Source organism: Somniosus microcephalus, chromosome 22 (assembly GCF_052327205.1).
Source record: "Somniosus microcephalus isolate GS21.2 chromosome 22, FLI_Smic_1.0, whole genome shotgun sequence".
Classification (NCBI taxonomy): domain Eukaryota; kingdom Metazoa; phylum Chordata; class Chondrichthyes; order Squaliformes; family Somniosidae; genus Somniosus; species Somniosus microcephalus.
The window spans coordinates 20,410,331-20,416,330 of NC_141008.1; positions in this window are offsets into that span (position 1 = coordinate 20,410,331).

A 6,000-nucleotide genomic window follows, 5' to 3' on the forward strand; every position below is an offset into this window, starting at 1 on the left:
TCCAAAGTGAAGTCTTTTAACTCTGCTGAAACTAAAGTCACTGGCAAATCGGCCTTCCACAGAATAGATTTAAAATTGCATGAATTTTAAAACTGAGATTGATGGGGACCGTTCCCTCCATGACACCCTTCCCACTGTCTGGGACCCCAAACACTTCTTGCAGGTGAAACCGCAATTTGCTTGTACTGCTTTCAATCTAGTATATGGTATTTGCTGCTCCCACTCCAGAGACTTCAACAACAACTTATATAGTGCCTTTAACGTAGCTAAATGTCCCAAGGTGCTGCACAGGAGTATTTTAAGACAAAAAATTTGACACTGAGCCACATAAGGAGAAATTAGAGTAGGTGACCAAAAGCTTGGTCAAAGAGGTAGGTTTTAAGGAGCGTCTTAAAGGAGGAAAGAGAGGTAGCGAGGCGGAGAGTTTTAGGGAGGGAATTCCAGAGCTTAGGACCTAGGTAACCAATGGTTGAGCGATTTATAACCAGGGATGCTTAAGAGGGCAGAATTAGAGGAGCACAGATATCTCTGGGTGCGGGGGGTGGGGGAAGAGGGGTGGTTGTAGGGCTGAAAGAGATTACAGAGATGGGAAGGGGCGAAGCCATGGAGGGATTTGAAAACAAGAATGAGAATTTTGAAATCAAGGCGCTGCTTAACCGGGAGCCAATGTAGGTCAGCGAGCATAGGGGAAATGGGCGAACGGGACTTGGTGCGAGTTAGGACACGGGCAGCCGAGTTTTGGATGACCAAGTTTACGTAGGGTGGAATGTGGGAGGCCAGCCAGGAGTGCGTTGGAATAGTCAAGTCTAGAGGTAACAAAGGCATGGACAAGGGTTTTTAGCAGCGGGTGAGCTGAGGCTAGGGTGGAGACGGGCGATTTTCAGAGGTGGAAACAGGCGGTCTTTGTTATGCTGCGCATATGCGGTCGGAAGCTCATTTCAGGGTCAAATATGACACCAAGGTTGCGAACTCGACCATATGATCGCTATTAGATAAATTAGGCTGTTAACTAAATCTGGCTCATTACTCAATAATTCTATTATGGCTTGCCCCGTTGTTGCTCTAGGACATATTGTAGAAAACGATCCTGGACACACTCAAGAAATTCACTACCTTTCTGACAGGTGCTAGTCTGCTTATCCCAATCTATATGAAAGTTAAAATCCCCCATTAAAACCACTCTGCATTTACTACACGCTTATCAAATCTCTGCATTTATACAATCTAGCACTTCACAGCTGCTACCAGGGGGCCTATACACAACTCCCACTACAGTCTTAAATCCTTTCCTATTCCTTTAATTCTAACCATAAAGTCTCCACTGCCTGCTTACCTCTCATTGTATCCTCTCTTATAATTGAAGCGATTTCATCCTTAATCACTAAGGCTACTCCTCCCCCGCTACCATTTTCCCTATCTTTCCTGTAGACCTTATAACCTGGTATATTTAGTTCTCAGTCCTGACTGTCTTGCAACCATGTCTCAGTAATGGCTACCATGTCATACCCTCCAATTTGAATTCAAGTCTGCGGTTCATTCAATTTATTCCTTGTACTCTGTGCATTTGTATAAAGAACGCTTATTTGGACCACACACCCTAGCCTGTCCTTTGGTTCTAATTTCTCTCTCCTGGTTTAATCACATTACATCTTTTAGTTTTCCCTTTACATGTAGTGCCCAGAACACAATTTCTGACTCTTACTCTGCTCTCTTCCCTTTTGTTTGTTTTTGAACTATTTTTACTACAATTTCCACCTAAGTCATGGATTCAAGGCCCATTCCAAAGACTTGAGCACCTTATCTTTCAAGGGAAGAATAGGTAAAGATTTACAAGCAGAGGAAGAGACCAGGCCAGTGGGATTAGTTTTGGATTTCTCTAGCAAAGAGCTGGCATTGACATGATGGACTGAACGGCCTCCTTTTGGGCTATAAACTTCTATGCCTGGAATTTCCTTGAGGATTCTCCTGATCGCCCTCTGTAACTTGGGCAAAAGGGGGAAACCTCTGAGAATATGGTTGGGAGAACAGCCATGGAAAGACCAGGCACTATTGTCCTAATGTTCCATGGTACCAACACGATTCCATGGTCATCCACTGGAGTTTTCCAGTAGCTGGGGCACAGCAGGAGGAGACACAGAGGACTGAAGAAGAGGCAGTTCATGACAAGAGATGCCAGTAGTTTTAGACCCAACTCATGACCCAGCACAAAGAGATAGAGTGCCACAGCTGCACCAATAGGCTCCCATTGAGGACCAGCAGGTCATCACCACAATGTTCCTGCTAAGGTAGAACTGGCAAGTAGCATAGAGGGGGTAGGAGATGCTACACACAAAATATAGTCAGTAATGCAAGAGCACATACACACGACTAGAAGGACAAGAGTACCTTCTTGGGTAATTGCAGTAAATTTATTTTCAAAAGGGGGAAATTAATGTCAAAGGTGATTTAGGTAGAGACAGTGATGATTAGGTTGAACATGTTCATGGGGCCATTGTTTTATGCAGGTGCAGATTTAAGTGAAGTCCTGTCCATCAATGAGTGATGCACCAATCTTGGAGGCTGCACATCACCCTCAACCATTTCTTCTTCCTCCTCCTCGCTCTACTGTGCCAAAGCTTCAGAGTGACCCTCCCGCTCCCCTCACTGAATGGTTTCACCAGACTGATACCTGGGATGGCAGGAATGACGTATGAGGAGAGATTGGGTCAATTGGGCTTATACTCGCTGGAGTTTAGAAGAATGAGAGGGGATCTCATTGAAACATAAAATTCTAACAGGACTAGATGCAGGAAGGATGTTCCTGATGGTGGGGAGTCCAGAACCAGGGGTCACAGTCTAAAGATAAGGGGCAAGCCATTTAGGACAGAAATTAGGAGGAATTTCCTCACCCAGAGAGTGGTGAACCTGTGGAATTCTCTACCACAAAAGGCAGTTGAGGCCAATTCATTAAATATATTCAAGAAGGAGTTAGATATATTTCTTAAGGCTAAAGGGATCAAGGGATATGGGGAGAAGGCAGGGACAGGGTCCTGAATTTGGATGATCAGCCATGATCTCATTGAATGGCAGAGCAGGCTCGAGGGGCCGAATGGCCTACTCCTGCTCCTATCTTCTATGTTTCTGTCAAAAATACAGCAGATGCACATAAGTTAATACCGGGGCTATAGAGCAGTATCCCCTACCCCATCCAAACTGCGTCGGACTTTCTGTTCTTTCCATAAAGCGTGCAATAGTCTCTTCCTCATACTCCTTGTGGAAAACATTCCTACTCTAACTACTCTCTGCATGAAGACATTTCTCCTGTCCTCTCCCCACTGTCTCAGTGACAATTTTAAATTGAAGATCTGAACAGCAATCTTTTGCCCTAATTTTTTGTTTCTTGTCCGTCAACCAACTTTCTATCCATGCTGCTCCATTTCCTCTTGTACCATATGCCTGAGGTTTTATAACAAGCTTCCATTATCGAATGTCTTCTAAAAATCCAGAAACACTCCAACTACCGCATTCCCTCTTATCTATCCAACCACTCACTTCTTCAGAAAACACTTACATTTTTCAAACACGACTTATCCTTAACAAATCCATGTTGACTCTTTTGATTATCCCATATATTTTTGAATACATTTGATTTTGAATTATGAATGCTAAGAATGATGTTAGGGTAACTGGTCTATAGTTACCCAAGTATCCTTCTCTCTCATCTTGAAGAGGATGCCCTCCAGATCCTGCTACAATTTGCACATTTAAGGTGGGCTCAAATATTCAGGGCCAGAGCCTCTGCTATCTCCTCTCTGGTTATCTTCAACAACCTATGGTGCATGTCAGGAATCACTGACTTATCTACTTTGAGTTCGACTCAATTTCACTTTGGAGGGTGATGCTCAGCAATAGGAGATACTTCAAACAGTGATAAGCAAGGCTGTGAAATTCACTTCAATTAACGTACAAGATTAGATTGAGCATGTGGATGAAGGAAAAGGGGTGAAAGGGAATTTTTGTGAACAGGGTAGGAAATATGATTAGAACGATTTGTTCGCATCGAGAGTAAATGGACTAGTTGGGCGAATGGCCCTGCCTCCGTGTTGGAATTCTATGGGCTAAAAATTGAGTAGCGCCCTGGAAAAATTAGCGTCCCCGCGCCGGAAATTGAGTGGTTGCGCCCCAAGAGGGAAGTAGGGCGATCCCTCTTGGGGCGCTGAGAGTCAATATTGCGGCGTTATGTGCCAGCGCTGCGGTATTGCAGGCCTTCTTCCCATTCTTAAAGGGGAGGGGCCTTGTGCAGCACGACCTGGGGCCCAGCTGGGCCCCCGGGGATCGAGAGTGCAGGCAAAAGAGCCCAGCACTCGAGAGAAGTGCTGGGCTCTTGGAGCGCAGCCAGCACTCCACGGGGCGGGGGGCGTTTCAGGAGGTCTGGGACGGGAGCGCAGGCAGGCGGCCAACAACAAAAATGGCCGCCCCGCACCTCACCTTTAAATTGCGCCTCCCCGGCCGCAGGTACGCCCCCCTGACCCCTTCGGACATAGCGTCCGGCGGTAAGTCGGGGCGCTCCCGAAGATCGTGGCCAGGGCGCGAGCGGGGCACTGCGCACACCAATGACGTCATCACTAGCGGTGCAGCGCCACAGGGCGCTACCGGTTAGCGCCACCACTAACCTCCCGCTGAATTTTGCGGGGAGTGGGCAGTGCCCCGCCTGGGCGCTAGTTGGTTTGCGTCCCGTTAGCGCCCTCTTAAGGCGCTAACAGGAGGCGCAACCAACTGAATTTTTCCCCCTATATATTTTTACTAGCTGGGGAGCCCCGCGTTGCGAGGGCAATTTTGGGGCGCTTGGTCTCCCTGCCCCTGTGTGTCCCCCCTCTCCCTGTCATGTCCCTCCCTCCCCTCCCCTCTCTCCCTCCCCTCCTCTCCCTCCCTCCCCTCCCCTCCCCTGTCTCCCTCCCCTCGCCCACCCCCACCCCTCCCCCGCTCCCCTCTGTCCCTCTCTCCGGCCCCTCCCCCTGCCTAGCGCCTGAGGTCCGGTGCCGTTGCGATAGCGGCCGTGCGGGGCCTAGCGCTTAAGGCGCGGTCGGGTTCTGAGGCCGGGACGGACCGGAGCTGAGGTCCCCCGCGTATCGCGCGGCTGATGGACGGCCGCTGCAGGCGGGCGGGCGGCACATGCGCGGTCAGTGCGAGCGGCGCGAGGCGGCCCGCGGGGAGCAGGCAAGGGTGGCTTGGCGGCCGTTAGCGAGCGGGAAACTTCGGGCGGCCCGCCCGCGCTCCGTCCGCGACACCGTGAAACCTGAGAGGGGGAAGTAGAGAGAGACAGAGAGGGAAGAGGAGAAGGAGAGAGAGGAGAGAGGGAGAGGAGAGAGGAGAGAGAGAGGGAAGAGGAGAAGGAGAGAGAGGGAAGAGGAGAACGAGAGAGAGAGAGAGAGAGGGAAATTTTTTGAGCTTCAGGCCCCGAGTCCCCCCTGCGCGAGGGAGAGGAGGGGGGGGGGGGGTTGCTAAACACAATATAAAACTCAAATAAATTAATTAATTCCCTAACACATAATTCAAATATTTACCTTACTTCCCTAACACACTGAAAGTGTGGGGAAAAAAATCGTGAAAAATCAAGATGGCGGCCACTCACCTCGGTTCAGAAGGATAAGGCCCGCCCACACACGCACCAATTGGTCGACCGGTCAGGTCACCGAAGCGTAGGATTGGTCAATCGTCGAGTCACTCGACACTCAACTGTAGGAAGGAACCCGCCGTCCGATTGGTCGACCTCGACGTCACACGGTCGCTAATGAGCGGAAGGCTGAACGTTTTTCGGATACCGCGGGCGGGATTTTTGTGCGGCCGAAACGTAAATACGCCTATGACCGGTCCGGAATCGCAAGCTTTCTTTTGAGGCGACGCGCGCGTCGGTACGCTCTGTAACTTTCAAACGTCATACATACATACATACATACATCATACATACATACACTCTCTTTTATATATATAGACTAGCTGGGGGAGCCGCGCGGTGCCGAG